The sequence below is a fragment of the Protopterus annectens genome, chromosome 3.part1 (assembly GCF_019279795.1).
Source record: "Protopterus annectens isolate FY-2018-M chromosome 3.part1, PAN1.0, whole genome shotgun sequence".
NCBI lineage: Eukaryota > Metazoa > Chordata > Ceratodontiformes > Protopteridae > Protopterus > Protopterus annectens.
In genome coordinates this window covers 135,182,958-135,204,137 of record NC_056732.1, presented here as the reverse complement: position 1 = coordinate 135,204,137, position 21,180 = coordinate 135,182,958, and positions in this window count along the sequence as shown.

Here is a 21,180-nt window from a genome sequence, read left to right as displayed (position 1 = left end):
ACATTTCTATGTAGGATTGGGGGCACACCTGACTTTCTACATTTCTACACAGGATTGGGGGGGCACACCTGACTGTTTCTACATTTCTACACAGGGATGGGGGCACACCTGACTGTTACTACATTTCTACTTAGGATTGGGGGGGGACACCTGACACTTGTACACATTTGCTATGACTGTACTGGTATGTCAGGTACTTCATTACATCCTGTATTCTAACCTATCATGCTGACTAAAGGCATATCAGTGTACTACAGCTCTTAGGTTTGATTGACCTACATATCAGTTTCTGACTTTCTACCCTTCATAGCTAACATACCACTGCCTGACCTGCTGTAGTCTGTCTGTGTAGGCCTGGGGGGAGGTTACCCATAGCCATCATTCAGAGGCCTTAGCACAGCCTTCGTTTGTGTTTGTCTACACCTGTCCTGCTGGCTGAGACTGTTGTTGGGTATGTGAACCTCCCTGACTGGCATGTGTGAGTCATATGGACACACATGCAGCCCAGCACATTTCCTGCAGTGGGTTTTGTCACCATGTGTAGTACTGGCTACTATGGTGACACCAGTATTTGTTACAGATCTCATGGTGCTACTATAGGTCTCTACTATCTGCTGGCATCCCATTCAGCCACCCAATTCCCTTGCATGCTCACATCTATACCATAGATTCCTATGTCGGATGCACATAGTACACTCCATAGACATGGTTGAGCACAGGCAGTGTCATGTTTGGCATCCCTTTTACTGTATGTGCGAGTCAGAGAGTGGTGTAATTTCCTGGGTCCCTCCTATGTCAATGTATGTGCTATGCATTGTCTCTTTGCCAAGGCCAGGGCATACTGGGCATGCCTCCTTCTGCCCACTGGGCAGGCTCAGGTTTTTCCTCCTCTGAGTCACTTTGTGCCTGTGCAGGCCTTGGCAATGGTGGGGGGCTGTGTGGCCCTGCCCCATGCTGTCCCTGCTGCAGCTGTTTCCACAGGATCATATTGTGTAGTATGGCACATACGATGACAATTTGAGTACATGTAGCTGGGGAGTACTGCAAGGCTCCACCGGATGTGTCCAGGCACCGGAACCGTGACTTGAGCATCCCAAACACATGCTCTATTACAACTCTGGTCTGTGCGTGTGCCTCATTATGGAGTTCTTGTTCGGGTGTGTGTGCATTTCTGATGGGTGTCATCAGCCATGGCTCCAGTGCATAACTAGCATCCCCCACTAGGTGACCATAAGGGATTTCCCCACTGGCAAATCTCTGGTACAGCTGCGTCAGATGCCAGATGTGGGAATCATGATAGCTTCCAGGGCAGCCAGCACACACATTCATTATAATGCCCTGGGCATCGCACACAACCTGGAAGTTGATGGAGGGGAAGCCCTTGCGGTTGATGTAGACTCTACCCCATTCACCAGGTGGTGCTTTGATGCATATGTGCGTGCAGTCTATAGCACCCACTACCTCAGGGTATTCTACGATTTGCTGGAAGAGATGCATATTACTGGCCAATGCCTCACAGGTTTTGGGGAAATATACATTCTCACTGGCATGTGCTGTCATGGCATCCAGGAACTGGTGGAGTACCCTGGATGCTGATGCCTATGAGATCCCCATTATATCTCCAGTTAGGCTTTGGAAGGTATCTGTAGCTAGTATTCTTAGGCCTACACATACCTTGGTATCCACTGGGATGGGTTCCCCTCTGTTAGTTCTGTGTGTCAGGTGTGGCCGGCACAGCTCAACAATTTGCTGTAGGAGGTCCCTGTCCACCCTATATAGCTCCACTATCTCCAGCTCATGTAGCCTCTGGTAGGTTACCCTGAGTCTGTACACTCTTCTCCATCTCCTCACTGTAGGTTGGTCGACAGCATTCTCATCCTCACCACCTTCAGCCTCTTCCACATGTTGATGTATGATAGCTATTGCAGTCCTTATCATTTTGTTGTTTTTGTTTGTTAAAATCCCCCTCTTGTATACACCGGTGTTGTAGAGTATGTGGGAAAAACCAGAGGGAAAGGTGTTTGCATAGTTTATAGTAGTGTGTTGGGCTGGGCTGATCTGCTGCCTGTGTAATTGGCTGATTCTGATACATTTCACCTGCCAGCTATGCTTGTTCTCTTAGATTACCTTCCTACTGCTGTTTTCCCTTCCCATTGCCTTCCTGTTTAAGCCTGGGGGCATGCCAAGCAAACTTTGTGCTCAAATGTGCACAGAGCTGCTATTTCCTGTTTTTTTTTTTTTTTAAACCTGGTGGGTGGCACGCACACCCACTTAGGCAATGTAAAGATTGCTAGTTAGCCTCAGACACACCCCCTTGCTTAGCTCTGCAAAGCTAAGGGCAAACCTGAGCCACAGCAGGACTCCAATCCACTTACAGTATGCCTGACAAACCCCCCTATGATGTCAGCTAACTCCTAGGCTTGCACCAAGCTATTCCTACTCCTAGACTGTTGGGTGCTGACTAGCATGCAGGGGAAATCTGGGATTGAGTTTCATTCCCCTCATTTGCATAGGATTGCCTGCTGATGCATAGTTATAGGCCCCACACTGTGCCTCCCCCCTTAGCAACCACTATTCACTGGCCATGTTGTCTTCTACCTGCCATTGAGTATAATGGCGAAATAGCGATTTTGGTTAGAATGCTTATTTTAGGGTTTTTATTTTATTTTTCGCCCGATCCCGTTTGCGCGCTGCTGCCCTATGCTTAAACAGCTGAGATCGGCTAAAAAAATCTAAAAGTTAATTTTTTTATTTTTGCAACTGTTTTCCATGCCAACAGCCATATATTTGTATATTTGGCCATTGATATGCTTTCTACATAATATCCACCCTTTATTTGGAGCTATCATGGCTCCGTTTTGTAGTTTGCAGAAATAAGTACATTTCTGCAAATGACACTAGTCCTGCACGGCCAGCTTCCAACTTCCTGGATCACAAATTCACCTAATTTGCATGGATTTCACCTGCAAATGGGGTAATTTGCATACAGGAGCTGAGTCCATGCAGGACTAGTGCAGAAGCGCTCATGGACGTCCCTGCAGCTTATTCCTGGATTGCACAGCAGACATATTGCCTGCTGGAGCTCCTGCACTAGTCCTGCACACTGTGCAGGGATTGCTCAATCCTGGGGACAGCTTTCATAGCAGTATTCATCAAAAACTAGTGGAAGATGTGGAGATCTTCCCTTATTTAAGCAATTATGTATTAAGGGATGGTAACATGCAAATTGTCCATTTGATTTAGGGAATCATATATCAAGTGCTGGCAACTCAGATGATTGTGTCCATTTGAAATCCATTTTTCATTTCCTTCACCCAATATGATTTCTTAACATGGTCATTACAAAGGTCATAGTGAACTTATTAACACCTATGTGGTGTGGAATGTTATACCTCCAACAGACTACACACGTCCTTGCATTCCAGAGTAGTTTCTGAAAAATCAACTTAAAATGCATAACATAAACAAATGTAAATATTTTGTGAACAATAAAAGCTGCAAGACTATACAAACAAGAATGTTATCAGTAAGAAGCAAGAACTTTTTACGGTGATAATAGTCAGTCCATTCATAGTATATCCTTAAATAGCATATTATAATGCATACACACCCAAGATTATATTTTTTTGCTAAACTTTCATGAAGTGCCATATCTTGGAAGTGGTATTGTTTCTAGTGTGGTCTTGGTTCACTATTGCAGGAGTGGCAGTTTTTGGTTCTGTCATATCTTAGAAACTGTACAACTTACAGAAATGTTGTTAGAACACTTTTGTTACCAAGACATAAGCTTTCACACAACAGCAAGAAATTTCTCTTGGAGTGCAGGTTTATTGAAATATTCACAAAAACAGAAAACATATGTTTAATTGTATAATTATCAATGTAAACAACACTATCCCTCAAGATACTGCAAAATAAAACTGATGCTGACAATCTTAACATCTTTTTACAGTCTGTAGGCACTTAGGCACAAGGCAGAAGTTTTAGATTTAGCTTTGACAAATGTTTAGATTTAGCTTTGACAAATGTAACACTATCCCCTGGATTCAAGAAACTCTGTGCAGGAATAGTGCTATTCCTGCATGGAGTGAACTGTGTACATTTAACATTAGCATTAACAGCAGTGTACCTTGCATTTTCATGAAGGCGCACTGCTGCTAAGGCTAAACAGACATGAAAAGAACTGAGTGCAGGGGGCGTGTTTAGGTAGTGCACGCACATCTAGCACTCCCCCCTGCACTCTAAAAGTACCGTATGGCACTTTTGAAAAGCATTTCAGTGTCCACGTACACTAAAATGAAATAAAATTAAGTATTTCAGTCTCCGCGGACACTGAAATAGATAGGGAAGAAAGAAACAATGCAGGGGGTGTGTGACAGGTTCTGTCACACACCAACTATATTGTAAAAGTGTCATACGGCCATAGCCATCAACTATACAGGTTTCTGCAGAATGCCCAGATGCCTGCCTCACATACATCACACCCTCCTAGTGCAATAAAGCAGTACAAAGTCATACATAATGGGGGGACAAAGCCACAAAAATAGGGACACATTTTAAATATTGCACTGACAAACCCGAAACTGATAGAATAAAAGGTTTGCAGTAGCACGGACTTCCTGCAGGGTATGAAGAATGAAACACAAATGTCTGTCATGTGAAGTGCCATACTGCCATAGCCGTTAACTCTACAGGTGTCTGCAGAATGCCCAGATCCCTGCCTCATATACTTCTTACCCTCATAGAGCAATAAAGCAGTACAAAGCCATAAATAATTGGGGAACAAAGCCACAAAAACAGGGACACATTTTAAATATTGCACTGACAAACCCAAAAGCTGATAGAATAAAAGGGTTGCAGTAGCGCAGACTTCCTGCAGGGTATAAAGACTGAAACACAAATGTCTGCCATGTGAAAGTGCCATATGACCATAGCCATTAACTGTACAGGTGTCTGCAGAATGCAAGATGCTTGCCTCACATACTTCTCACCCTCCTAAAGCAATAAAGCAGTATCAAAGGCATAAATAATGGGGGGACAAAGCCACAAAAATAGGGACATGTTTTAAATATTGCACTGACAAACCCAAAAGCTGATAGAATAAAAGGTTTTCAGTAGCACAGACTTCCTGCAGGGTATGAAGACTGAAATACAAATGTCTGCCATGTGAAAGTGCCATACGGCCATAGCCGTTAACTGTACAGGTGTCTGCAGAATGCCCAGATGCCTGCCTCACATACTTATCACCCTCCTAGAGCAATAACGCAGTATCGAAGCCATAAATAATGGGGGACAAAGCCACAAAAATAGGGACAAGTTTTAATATTGCACTGACAAACCCAAAAGCTGATAGAATAAAAGGTTTGCAGTAGCATGGACTTCCTGCAGGGTATGAAGACTGAAATACAAATGTCCGCCATCTGAAAGTGTCATACAGGCAAAACCTCAACTGTACAGGTGTCTGCAGAATGCCCAGATGCCTGCCTCACATACCTATCAACCTCCTAGAGTACCAAGGTTGTACAAAGCCATAAATAAATAAAAATATATATTTTCCATACTAAGGTATGTTTAAGCGTACTGAGCGGGTATGCATGTTATGGCCCTCTGCTCGGCATTGGTTAAACTCCCCAGAGGAGATAAATAAAAATATTCAGCTAAAATCCTAACACCAGGATCACATAGTGGTTAGAGTCCTGGCTTTGTTTGCAGGTGTTCACAGTTCAAGTACCAAGACTGGCACTTTTTTTACATAGAAAAGCAGCGTTAAAATTATTATTTTTTTTGCAAGTGATGTAGTAATTGATATTTGTCAACCAGGGTAGTGTAGCTGGTGTAAAATGGAAGTGTGAGTGCATATAACATATGAAACCACCCATGTATACACAAGTGCCCCATACAGTATAGTCACATCCTTTGGTAATGTAATGAAAGCACATAGGGGGACGTCATTGTAAAGTAAATCATATACACTTACTAAATGAAGTCATTATTCTAATATTTTTAAAAATTAAAAGTGAGCAATGATTGGCACTGCTCAGCTATGCTTAGCCAGTTTAAACAATGCTTAGACGTGAATGCTAAGTAACAGTCAGCTTTGCTAAGTGGATTTACACACTGTTAAGCAGTGCTCAACAATGTCCCCTTTAAGCATTGCTAAAACTGGCTTATCGGGTTTGCGCACCACATAGCTGTGCTCAACATTTACAAAATCGATCAATGATGGCAAAGGGTGGGAATATGGCCATATTTAAACTGCACAGGTGGGAACACTGCCAGTACCTCTTATAGTTCAACCTGTGCAGGAGCCATGGCTGGGGTAGGTGAGGGTTTGCGCTTTAGGGTGCAGCACTGGGCATCATGGAGTCCAAGGTCATGGCTGGAGTCCTCATAAGTAACCACGATGAGAGACTGATGCAGGGCCTGTACCAGGGCTCACAATATAAAGTGGAGGCCTGGGACCATCTCGCCCATAATCTCAGCAGTGCTACTGGCATCCCCCGAACTGGTGAGCAGGTCTGGCATCATATGCCGACCTAAAGTGGAGGGAGGATGCACTATTGGACCAGTGGATCCAAGATGCTAGGGACAACCATGCTCCAGCAGTTTGTAAGTATAACAGATGTAGGTGTACCAAATTCTAGCCTGAGGATGTGATATACAGGTATGCATAATGTTTATTTTTCTCCACTACAGCTGCAGCAGAGAGGGCTAGTAACATTGAAGCTCATGCCAACAGACTGCTGAGGCTGCACCAACAGGCTAGTGAGTAAAAATCTATTTTGCAGTATATTGTGAAAATTACTAAGAAAGAGTACATTGTGTACTGCTAGTAAGTATACTGTTACTGTGTTAACTGAATAAATAAAGTTTGTCCGACGAATATTGATCTGAAATAAGCATCTATAACACAAACTGCTGTGTTTACTCTAGTATGTTGTTGTAGACTTAGAATGGAGCTGTAAAACAATATATAAATGCCCTGTGTTAACCTTTGTTTTCCAGATTGTAGTAATTCAAAGGATTAATGCACAGTACACTAACTATCTGCCATGCATGCATCACAGGATTACATGCTCAGACTGTCTAATCAAGAGACTAATAGGCAGAAGCCAGTGCAACAGGAAATAGCAGTTCCCCAGTAGCTCAGTGTGATGAGAACAAGCTTAGTTGTTAGTTTGCATATCCAGACACGGTTCGAATCAAAGGAGTGGTACTAAGATGTGTGCATATCTATACACAAGGAATCAGGAATGTATGTCAAAACAGTCAGGTAGTGTTAACAGATATTTTCTCAACAGGTTTTACAGGTAAGAAAATGTTTGTAGTAGCTGTATGAAAGATATACTAATAAACTGTGTACAACTGTCCAACTGTCCCATCACATGCCTCCAAATGACAGCAGGATAGGTACATGCAATATGCACACTTCCCTATACATGTCTCTCAAGTATCATGCTGTCATGGCTAGGTCACTGCTGCCAATAACCCTGGACACAGGCAGGAAACCAGTTGAAGTATGCCAGTAGCACACTCACATAGCAGTTCAGGGTATCCCCTTCTGTGCCAGATATGTAACCCTGAGATGTATGAGTCCCATCTAGTCATGTACCCAGAGTTGTCACAGTTTGCCCCATACTATCCCAGGCTGACAGTTTAATAGGTATGTTTGTGCTACAGAAGCTATGGGCCATCGGTAGCTGTAAAGTGGGGGCAGACCCATAGAGTATTGAGCAGTACTGTTGTGGAAAATAGAAGCATAAACAGTAGTTAATGGACTTTTTGTCTCTCCCCCCACCCCTCATCTGCCTCAATAATTATTATTCATATACTATGGGTATGTTCTCCAAACCTAATGTTGGGACTTGTGTTCTATTATTGTTTATATATTTGACTGGTTGCATGTTAACATACCTTGTTCAAATACCATTGTTGGTGGCTTGTTACATCAATGTTACTGGCTTGCTGTTATGATGCATATTGTTGTTTCATTTATGCATGTGTTCTGTTTGCTAGGCAACTGTTTCAAATCTGTTTTATGGGGTTAATTGGAACACCCACACATGCTGTTATAACTAACCTTGAAATGGGTTGTTCATAACTAACCAACATATTTTGTAAAACCTCAACACCATAGCACTTTTGGGAAGGCATATCCCAGTGGATCTGCCTGTCCCACCTCATCTGGCTGTGGCACCAGACCGCAGCATGTCTGGGATCCAACCTGGGACTTCCTTATCTGTTGGTCCTGCACCACCTTCGGGTGGAACCGCCTAGGAGTGGGCATGGACAAGAGCCTGTCACCCACAGACAGTTCTGGGGTATGGTGCGTAGCATCATCCGAACAAAGTTGGATGACTGGCTGTGCCAGATGGAGGACTGCCTGGCACACCTTGAGGGGCAGGCTGCCCCTCCTGCCAGCCCAAACCACAGCCACCTTCGGGGCTGTGAATGTGCAGTGGTGACTGCCCATGGGTGGGGACCTCAGTCCTACTGTATACGTTTGGGGGCTCATGGGCTTCAGATTCCCAGCTACCCTCCCTGTCAAAGGTGTTTACCCCCCTCATGTGTCATATACCACCCCTGTCTTGTCAATCTTGTCTGTCTCCCTACCCAACCTTCCTCCCCAGATGTACCTACAATCCTTCCCCAACATCTCACTCTCACCTTTAAAAAGTCCCCCCCAAAAAATATTGCCCCATACATAGCTGTCCATTTCGACATGTGTCCACTGGACACATGTAATCCAGTTAAATTGGCTTGATAACACATTTCTGTTGTCCTCACCCCTCTCTCTCTCTCTCTGGGGTTTGAGTGTCCAAATTCACCCTCACATTCTGTATGAATGCACAGCTATTGCTGTATAAGAAATAGACTGCTATGGACCTTCCCTACACCCATCCTGCACATCCCTAGCTACCTTTCATATTGTTTTCCCTCTACACGCCTCTTTTTCAACATTTTCTTATCACCCCTTTTTCTTTTCTTTTAAAAAAATTAGTGCAGGTGTAAGGGGAATAAGCACTGCTAAGTGAAGCCAAAATGGACTACCCATGTTTTGGCATCCCTTAGCATTGCACAAAACTGAGCAAACCTGCCTAAAGCCACTTAAAACTGCTTTAATCACTCTCTGTTCTGCCCAGCAACAACAAAATAGATAGCAGTGGCAGGTCTCAAACCCAGGAGTCTGTACACTATAGTCAGAGCAATGTACCACTACACCATTGAAGCCGTAGGAATCTTGAGTGTGTAGAAATCTAGACAAAGTTCATCAAAATGGGGGGACAATGGGCCACAAATAGGGACATATTTTAAATATCGCCCTTATAAACTTATAAAGATGCTACAGTAACAGGTATTGTTTCAGTATAGATCTTCTGAAGCATATGAAAATCTTTCTATGTGGCACATCTCATTACTAAGGGTTTTACATCCAAGAAGAAAGAGGTCATTGTCTCCCTCTACTCTTCCCTCATAAGGCCAATCATTGAGTACAATGCCCCATTTGGCATGTACCTCACTAGACATCTGCAACAACTGGGAAGGCCGCAAAAGTACCGCACAAAGAGGATCCTAGGCCTTAAGCACTTGTCCTATATGGACAGACTCAAAAAAACTACACCTATTCTCTATATCATATCGCCTTCTTAGAGGCAATCTCTGCTTGACTTACAAAGCCATGTCTGACTCAGCTCTGTAAGAAATGCTACATCTAAAGAAATTCCAATCCCTCCACACCACATGCTTCAGAGATCTCAACTTCATTACCACAATCAACAGAACATGCTGGAGGGACAGGTTCATAACCCAGAGACTGCCCATGCTATGGAACAAACTTCCCATACATGTCAAGCAGAGCACCTCACTGGCCCTGTTCAAGAGAAATCTTGATGAGTGGATGGGAAATACAAAATTCACCCCGGGGATCACTCCAGTGGCTCTACTCAACAGAGGCACTAGGAACTAAGGTCGGGTGGCATGATGCCTGGGTAATCCTATGGGCTAGGCTTGTAAAGGCCCCAGGGCCATTAACCTAGTACACACCTATGAACTAATGAACCTATAGGTCTAAAACAGAAATGTATATATCATTATTTACTGACATAACTCCTCAGATCATCACAGTGATTTACCAGACACATACAAATAATTAGTGGAACAGACCAAAATATGAGCCAAACATCTGGACATCCTGTGGAATGCCTGATGGTTGACAGGTATGCTCAGAACCTTTTAGTGCAATGAATCCAGACCAAGCCTGACAAAGTGGGGGGACAAAGGCATGATAACAGGGACACATCTGAAATATGCAAATAGATAACCTGAGAAAGTTGCTGCAGTAACACTGTCTGTTCTAACGTATATTGCCTGAAATATCACAAGTCCGACACTCAATTGCTTCTTATAAGTTAGTGACCTCAATCTTCACATTATCCCACTGATTTGTCAGAAATACAGAACAGTTATGGGGCCTAGGCAAAAGATATGAGCCGCACAACCAGACATCCTATTAATGTCTGGACATAGCATAACATTAGGGAAACTACACAGAGCTGCCAAGCATGTCACAAAGCACCGTCCAAACTACAGTCAGACCAACACAACACCACCCAAAATCAGCTCTGTGGACTTACACATCCATTAGCAAATGTAACAAGCACTACAGGGATATAGCAGTAGTGGAAAACAGACACTGGTCTGAAAGTGCATACCCACAACCAAATGCACCACAGTCACAGAGACATACTGGTAAAACAACTAAACACTGCAGTATAATGACTGTGTGAACAAAAATACCATGTTTGTCACTCACACACTACCCCTACATATACTGCCCCAAGTCATAGTGTAGTGGGAATCCTGAGGTATTATGAGACATGTCACAGTCTGCCCATACAAACATATACAGCTGATAGACCACCAGAAACTGGAGCAGCATGCACAGTCAGATAGAAAGGGCTCATGACACTCACATGTACCCACCTCCCTACACAGCCCAACTAACATTTACATACTACACTGCTACATAATCCTGACAGTCTGATAACAATGGCCAGACATACACAGACATCTCAACTGTACAGATTCCCACAGAATGTCCAGGCTTTGGCCTCATATCTATGGCCTCTTCCTCATAACATGTCTGGAAGTCTGCTACATCACTGGGGTGGTAGCAGGAATGAAGGCACTAAATAACGATGTAACATACCTCTGAACCTCTTAGTGCATCTGGACAAAGCCTGACATAATTGGGGAACAGAGTCCCAAACATAGGGGCACATTGGAAATATTGCTGTCATAAACTGAGAAAGTTGCTGGTGTTACAGTGTTTGTTGTAACATATATTTTCTGAGGGATATGAAGTCAGAAACACAAATGGATGTTAGCATGTACTGACTGCAATCGCCAGAGTATTCTACTGATTTGCCAAGGACTAAAACTGTCTGGGAAATAGACCAAACATAACAGGCAAGCCCTTGACCATTTTGCAGATAGCCCTACAGTTGAGAGTTATGTCATCCACATAACACTGTCAGACTGGAAATCACACTGAAAATGTATGTCCAGACAAACTCTTTTAAACTAGCATTATTCCAGTTGTATAACAGCAATACTTACATTCTGTCGCTAAGTCTGTAACCTTCTCCCCCAATTATTTGGGCTGTCTCCACAAGTCTTGTAAGAGGGATTCCCACCTATGCCCTGTGATGCTGTAGCTCACTCACCTCCATGATGTCCTCCTCACAGGAAAGGAAAAGGGGCAATGCACACATGAAGTACTCAATTATAGGAGTGTGTTTCCATGCCATTGGCTATTGGAATAACAACACAGCTGTTCTGCATGCAATTAGCAAGTGGGGAACACCAATTGGTGCACAGGCCATCACCTGCTCATGACCATTACCTACAAAAGGCAAGCTACTGCCTATGCAAAACAGGTGTAAACTTCTACATAAGTAGACAGAGAGAGAGAGAGAGGGAGAGAAAGAAAGAAAGGAAGGAAGGCCACAAAACAAACCGAACAAAACCAAAACACGACTATTCAGGACTACTTGGAAAAAAAAAACAGGTATGTGAAACAAGTAAGAATGTAATGGAATGCAGTAGGGGATATGTAATAATGGGAAATAGGAAATTAAACAAATGTGTATCAACAAGACTTGCTGTACTGATATATTGCTGAACCCAGCTCTGTCTGCAGTGACATAGATCATAGCTCAGGCCCCTGAGTCACCCCAGGAAAAGACAGCTCACATATGACTACTAGTGGAGTGTCTGTTGAAAAATACTGACTGTGACCTGCTAGGCCAGCTACTGGGATGTTGTACATATCCATATGTTACTTATGAATATAACTATGATACACACGTTTGTGTTGCAAATCTAAGAGACCTGTACAGGGTATGTGCATAGTAAACTACTGTCGCAGAAGTGTGTCTTGGATTGCATGTGATATACTGAGCTCATACCATTCAACTGTACAGTGTCCTGCTTTACAATAACTGCATGTGTGCCTAATATTTGTAGTCATTTACACATAGAGGTGTATTATGTCTGGCAAACCATTGGCAAATCTGTGAACACTGACATCAGAACATAATAACATACTTATGAATGTCGGACATACTCCAGGGTATGTCTGAGAATGGAAAGCCTACTGTGCTACCAACTGACTTAAGTATGTTACAGCAATAGTAATACAGTGTCAATATTTTGGGGCCTTTGCCCCCCGTTTATGTGTGTCATTATCTAGATGTCCTGCTCTAACAGGTTGAGAAGTATGACTGAGCAGCAAGAGTGAAAATACAATGTGCCATACTGACATAGAATAGAAATGCATATCAGGTATCACCTGTACACATGTATGTATGTATGTATGTATGTATGTATGAGTAGGTTTAGCTGGAAGCCAGAAAAAAACAGACATGAGTTGCGAGTAGTCAGATAAATAAGCTGTACATGTTGTACACATGTGTACTATGAGTGTTAGTGCATCCAACAGACATATATGTCTACAGCTACTAGTTGTTGCATTGCCCTGACACAGAAATGAGTACTACAATAAGCATAATTATCAGGTTGAAATTGTAGAAGTGCCCAACTGTGTTAGGACCTTGTTTCCATGCCTACTACAAACAGCTATAGGAGCACTTACATAGGAGTATGGTGTCAGCAATACCTGACTCGTAAAACCCGCCTCCACCAAGGTAGGGCAATCTCCTATGTTGGACAGCAGCACCACACAAACCATGTAATAAGTTGCTATATTGGCTGTACAGGGCCAAGTAGGTGCAGGCACCAACTTGGAAGCATGTCCACTTTTGTCTTAACAAGCATATAAGGTCACAGATGAATCACAGTAAGGGTAACTATGAGTACAAATTGGACACATCCACTCCACCAAGGACAATCACAAGGCCATCTTCACATATGTCTTCAGTCTCAGAGGTAACAACCCAATCCACCCTGTACTGCTGGTCAATCACACCACATACACACATGCCATAGCTATAGCCAACCCGTTGCAGACAAGTTAAGTGGGAATGTCACCCTCCTGTCCCCCATCTATATATGTGAATATGCACAGCACCCCACCCCTCCCCCATCACCAGGGAGCAGGTCCATAATGCCTACTGAAAGGCAATAAAAGTAGGTCTCCAGTGGACCTGATAACAACCATGTCTGCATCCTACATAGACTCAGTCATGTGCTTCCAGCTCTATTACACAGTGTAATCAAACAAAGCCTAAGCACCATCCACACCCCATCTGCATCCACACCCCATCTGCATGGAAGATGGCCACTGTCATCCCTCTACACAGAAGTGAATGATGAAGAGAGGATTATGCAATTTACTGGCCCTCATTGGGGGGAATATGACACATAAGGATCAGGAGTACAATGCAAGCTGATACTATGCTGATAGCTGACAGGGGTGTGATGTGGTTGTGAGTGGTGGCTACTGCTAGTCAATGCTGATGTGCAGGTTCTGTAAATATTGTTGACAAATGTATGAGGTCCTGTGATGTGTTTCCCTGTTTATGTCTTCCAGTTGCAATGCATTGCGACAGAAATCCTGCTTGCATGGAGGCTCAAACTGCAGTAATAAGTCACCACATCCTCCAGCACTACAGTGTAATGTTCAGCCAGAGCCAACAGCATCTGCAAGAGCAGACCGCCCTGTGGGATGACTTTGTCCACACGGTAAATGATGTCAGCCTGCACGCACGAACATATGGGTAGGTCCGGCATTGTGCAACTGACCTAATGCTCCATGCCTGGCAAAGGGCTGCTGCCATGGCCAGGGACCACACAGCCACAGGTGGGGGTCCTGCAATGCAGGCCCCACTTACACCCACCGCGGAGTTCCTTGCCAACCTTGGGGCACCCACCCCACCCCAACATCAGAGTCCAGACACCCACAATGTGGAGGGTAAGACCCCAGTGGGGATCAATAGACTAGTGTAGCACACCCCACACATACACACCCCATCTGCATCCACACCCCATCTGCATGGAAGATGGCCACTATCATCCCTCTACACAGAAGTGAATGATGAAGAGAGGATTATGCAATTTACTGGCCCTCATTGGGGGGAACATGACACATAAGGACCAGGAGTACAATGCAAGCTGATACTGTGCTGATAGCTGACAGGGGTGTGATGTGGTTGTGAGTGGTGGCTACTGCTAGTCAATGTTGATGTGCAGGTTCTGTAAATATTGTTGACAAATGTATGAGGTCCTGTGATGTGTTTTCCTGTTTATGTCTTCCAGGTGCAATGCATTGCGCCAGAAATCCTGCTTGCATGGAGGCTGAAACTGCAGTAATAACTGACCACATCATCCAGCACTACAAGTGTAATGTTCAGCCAGAACCAACTGCATCTGCGGGAGTGGACCTCCTTGTGGGGTGACCTTGTCCACAAGGTAAACGATGTCAGCCTGCATGCACGAACATATGGGTAGGTCCGGCATTGTGCAACTGACCTAATGTGCCATGCCTGGTGAAGGGCTGCTGCCATGGCCAGGGACCGCACAGCCACAGGTGGGGATCCTGCTATGCAGGTCCCACTTACACCCACCCAGGAGCTCCTTGCCAACCTTGGGGCACCCACCGCACCCCAACATCAGAGTTCAGACACCCACAATGTGGAAGGTAAGACCCCATTGGGGATCAATAGACTAGTGTAGCAGCCATACTGACATCTGTAGAGTATCTAGATGCATATGTCAGGTCAGAATGCAGTTGTGGTTGGGTTTTGTAATGCACAGACATGCACATCTATGGTGAAGGACAGCAAATTGTGTAGTATTGGTGCTTGTACCATAAATGTGCAGAAAAGCTGCATTCATCTTGCACCAATGCCACATGTGAGTCTGCTGACAATATCTCTCTCCCACAGCTACATAGGTCCCTACAGTCTGGATGTGGGACAGCAGCCTGAAGCTGGTGAGTATGGAATTGTCCTGCTGTGGTTCGCCAATACCCAAGGCATGTTAAGAGCATGAATTTTACCATGCACACAACTGTCATTCCTAGCCATATTGCGTTATGTGGATGTTCACTTGTGGTGGGGTTAACTGCATTGCATCACAGTGGTCACCACAGGGGCCTATATGCAGGAGATGTAACATATCCATAGCACACCTCACAACCTATCAGTGCAAGAAATCTGGACAGAGACTGGCAGAATGGGGGGACAAAGGCTCGAAAATAGGGATATATTTCTCTCCTGTCTATCTGATGAATCTGGGCATCTTGAGGCAATGTAAAATTGTCTCATGTACACAGACAACCCTCTCCTCCTACCACCCAACACTACAACCTGTGAGAGATGCACTTATGTAGCCAAACTGGAGGTAAAGCTCTCTCCAACCAAGACTGAACTTGACAGTCATGAGGAGAAGGTAAACATTTGCACCACACCACACTCATCACATAGTCTCACTAAATCTACACCACCAAAATCCACACATAGTCACACAAAAACGTTCACAAAGGCTCTCAATAATAATTTGTCTAAGCAATGGAGACCTCCAAAGCAGAAAAGCAAAAGCAACCTCCATCCCCCAACACAACCCAAATGACACATAGCCCACAGACTCAGTGTGCCACTCAACCACAGCCAATAAGGCAAAACAACGTACCCAACACACTAGTCATAGGTGACTCTATAGTCAGGCACACTGATGTCCCACTCACCAGGTTAAACAAGGAGAAGGTTACTGTCAGCTGCCTGTCAGGTGCCAGGATCCATCACATAACCCATGCACTCAGGTCACTCCACAACAAGTACAAATATGACTTTGTCATTGTCCATGTTGGTGTAAATGACCTGAGATGTACCTCCCTGGACTACATGAAAAGAGACATGGAAGAGCTCTCTGATCTTGTAGCCCAGGCAGGTATGACACTAGCCCTGAGTAGTATTCTGCCATCACCCAGAATGATACCACAGTACAAGGACAAAATGATTGACTTCAACAATTGGCTAAGCTTCTGGTGTCATTCTAACGCGATCCAGTATCTGTCTGCTTGGAATGACATGGTCGACAGACCACAATGCTTTGCCACAGATGGCCTGCACCTGTCACCCCTGGGATTCCGGATACTGGCTAAGGCTCTTGCTGCCCCTATAGTTTCTTTTTTAGGCAAGGTTCAAATAACAAATTCACCTACATAACAGGAACAGGCAAGCAAAAACTGAGGGTAATGCTACTCAATGCTAGAAGTCTAAATCTCAAAATGCACTCACTCAAGGCACTCCTTAAAATGGAGAACATCGATATCTGTGCAGTGACTGAGACCTGGTTCAAGGGTCCAGAGAGCACTCCTGCACTACCAGGCTATAACTCATACCACACTTTTTGGCCATGTAACCTGGACCGAAATACCAAAGGCAGAGGTGTGTCCATATTCATTAAGGATATCCACACCTCCAGGCTAGTTGCTCAGCATAATGCATCTGAGGTTATCCAAGTGCAACTAACTCTGGGCAAAACTGCAATCCAAATTGTAGCTTGCTACAGATCCCCCACCATGCCCCAGGATTCCCATTCCTCTTTTCTTGATGTACTGGAAAATATTAGGGTTCAACCAAACACCCAAATAATGGGCAACTTCACCTACCCCACCATTAACTGGGAAAACTACGTATGTACCAACTCCTTAGCTCAATGCTTTCTGGAATTCATAAACTCCAATGCCCTGGATCAACTTATCCACATCCCCACCAGGGGCAACAATACCCTAGACATAATCATTACCAACACGAGTGAACGATGTTCCACACCTGAAGTCAACTACTCGTTGGTCCGATCCGACCATAAGCAAATCACCCTTGATATCCACATCCCACCCCCACCCCCCATTAAGGAGACCATGGTAAAAGAATTCCCCAAAGCCAACTTCATGCTTCTTAAGACAGAAGTGGTGAACTTCATGACACCCATGCAGATAGACAATACAGTTACAATTGCTGAATCCTACACAAATGCACTCTATAAGCATTTACACGCGTGCATGGATCATGCTATCCCAAACAGAAGCAAGACGCTACCCTACAAAAAAAGGAAGCCAATCTGGTGGTCCCTGCCATAAACAAATTGTACAACAGAAGGAAGAAACTGTTGCAAAAGAGAGTAAAATCCCATGAGTAGAGGAGCTCCCTGGTCAGCCTCAGTAAGAAGCTGAGATCCCTTATAAGATCCTCCAAAGCTAGCTACGAAAACAAAATCACTACTAATGCTAAGGACAACCACAAAACATTCTATAGCTATGACAAGAATCTCGATAGCAATACCCAGATCTGCTCTGAGTTACAGCACAATGGCACAAAAATTACAGAACCAACTGATATTGAAAACATCCTGGCAGAGAGGTTCAGTGCTAACTTTACCCCCCACCCCCCAAAGGGTCCATATCTATACAGGAAGAATGCAGAGTCCCTGTAATCACAACTATGCAGGTAAAAGCTGCACTCTCTAAAGCCAAAAACACAGTATCCATGGGACCGGACAACATCCCAGGCTGTGTTTTACATGAACTTCAGAACGAACTAGCTCCCCACTTAAGCACCATGTTCAATAATAGCCTTGCATCAGGCTTTGTGCCCACTGAATGGCACACAGTAACAGTTATCCCACTCCACAAAGGGGGAGCCACCACTGATCCTGGAAACTATCGACCTATTAGCCTGACGAGCCTGGTCTGCAAGGCCATGGAATGTATCATAATGGAACTCATAAACAAAGACATTGGTAACCTCCAAACTTTGGATCCCACCCAGTTCGGGTTTGTGAAAGGCCGATCATGCCTCCTCAACCTGATCGACTTCTTTGAGGCAGTCACCAAAGCTGTAGATGAGGGTAAGGTGGTTCACACAGCCTATCTTGACCTTGCCAAGGCTTTTGACACCATCCCCCATTCTGGTATTATAGCTAAACTCACTAAACTAGGTATAAATCCCTACGTCACAAGATGGGTTGCCAACTGGCTCACTGACAGATCCTACAATGTAAAAGTTGCAGACTCCAAATCTGACCTCAAAGCAGTGACAAGTGGAATACCACAGGGTTCCGTCCTGGGACCTCTCCTGTTTGGCATTTACTTCTCTGAAGTACAGGCTAACACAGAAGGCCTCTGGCTAATGAAGTTCGCAGATGACTGCAAACTAGGAGCCATAGTCAAGTCCCCAAATGATGCGGACATCCTACAGAAGGGCCTCGCTGAGGCAGATGCCTGGTGTCAGAGCCATGGCCTTAAGCTCAATGCCAAAAAGTGCAGTGTCATCCCCTTTGGTAAAAACTCTGTACCCATGAACAACCACATAGGCAGCAATCTACTTAACACCAAATGTGTGATAAGAGACCTTGGGACCCAGGTGGACAGTAGTCTCTCCTTTGATAGTCACATCGCCACTGTAGTCAGGAAGTCCTTCTATGTGGCACACCTCATCATAAAAGGGCTCTCATCCAGGAAAAAAGAGGTCAGTGTTCCCCTCTACTCAACACTCATTAGACCCATTATAGACTACAACGCCCCTTTTGGAATGTACCTCACAAGACATCTGCAGCAGCTGGAAAGGCCACAGAAGTACCTCACAAAGAGGATTACTAGCCTCAAACAAATGCCCTACACTGACCGCCTCAAAAAACTCCAGCTTTACTCCGTAGCATATTGCTTACTCTGAGGTAATCTCTGCCTAACATATAAAGCTATGTCAAACCCAGAGCTGTTGGACATGCTACACCTAAAGAAATCCCAATCCCTCTGAGCTACATGCTCTAGGGACCTAAACCATGTCACCACAATAAACAGGACATGCTGGAGGGATAGATTCCTGTCCCAGAGACTTCTCATACTCTGGAACAGGCTACCCATCTATGTCAAGCAGAGTTCTTCATTAGCACTCTTCAAGAAAAATCTTGATGAGTGGATGGGAAATAGGAAATACACCCCGGGGATCCCTTCTGTGTCTGTGTTCGACAGTGGCACAGGAAAATAACTTTTGTGGGTGGTGTAAGCCAGGGAACCTTGTTGGCTAGGCTTACATAGGCCCTTGGGCTGATAGCCTAGTACCTACCTATGTACCTATGAACCTATTTGAAATATTACTCTTATACTGTGGATATAAAAAGTGTACACACCTCTATTAAGATGCCAGGTGTTTGTGACCTATAACCTGAACAATTTACTCAAAAAGCAAACAAATCTGTCAGGGGACCAAATATGAAGGATACAAAATGTACAATAAGTTGGATGCATACTTGTGCACACCCATCAACTATTACTTTGTTGGAGCATCTTGTGATTTAATTACAGCATTCAGACTGCTTGGGTACACACCTGCCATCAAGTAAAGAGACTCTAAGCAACACCAAATAGTGGTCTGCTGTCCTAGTAGGATATTCCTGACATTTACTCAGTTACCTGCTACAGCAAAAGCCATGGTTTGCAGAGAGCTTACAAAGCATTAAAGGGATCTCAGTGTTGAAAGGTATCAGTCAGGAGTAGGGTACAAAAACATTGCCACAGCATTGCATGTACCATGGAACACAGTGAAGACAGTCATCAAAAGGTGGAGTAGATATGGGACAACAGTGATGCTGCAAAGAACCAGATGTTCCCCAAAACTGAAGAAAAGACATGACAAAAACTGGTCAGGAAGGCTGCCAGGAGACATACAGCAACACTGAAGGAGTTTCAAAAATCTCTGGCAAGTACTGGTTGTGTGCTATATGTGACAAAACCTCTCGTATACTCCATAAGACTGGCCTATGGGGTAGGGTTGGAAGATGGAAGCATTTTCCCACATAGAAAAACATCCAGGCCTGGCTGCAATTTGCAAAACATTACATCAAGAGGTAACCCAGTAGATACACTGGAATTGCCCACTTGTAAAATAGAGTCAAAAAGGTACTTAAACTACCACTTTTTGTCTGCTTCAAACTAGGTATCTACCCAGAAAGGACACAGCTGAAATCAGGTCAATAGATTGTTTTTCCCTACTAGATTCTAACTCCTAACAATTTGGCTATTTAGACACTCACCCGGCAATCTTTAGCTGGGGGGGGGGGTGGGGGTTCTATGAACTCTGGTCGATAGATTGTTGTTTGCAGCATTTGCTACTCAATTTCTCCTGAGTGTGATTTTCTACAAGAACTAACTACTTACATTACCTGCAACCACTTCCACCCCCTCCTCCAGTATTGTCCCAGTAAAGTTTTTTAAATCACTGGAGCCATCTTGGCTTACTCACAGCAGCTGCCAATTCCTTTCAGCTTGTGGTGTATCTCATTGTAAGTGTTTGAGCTTTATTTTTTTTACATTGCAGCTAAGGTCTCTACAAACTCAATTGTTGTATTGCTTTGTTACTCTCAGCATGGCTACTGTTGCAGAACTGGTTTCCTGTTTATAAATGTTGTAGACAAAGTGTTACAATGTATCATTTTCCAGTCTGACTAGGTGCTTAGTGTGCTTAGTGCTGCTTGCATCTACAGATACTACAGTATCTAACTGGGTTGCTACTCCTCTTCACTTTTGTTTAGTAAATATGTTTTAGTTAAAATAGATGCTAAGCAGTTTGACTGTGTGTTCTGTGATTCAGTTTGAAGGAAAGCAATAAGTTAAATACAAAACACCATATTACGGCTAAAGTCCTGTTTTGCTGCCAA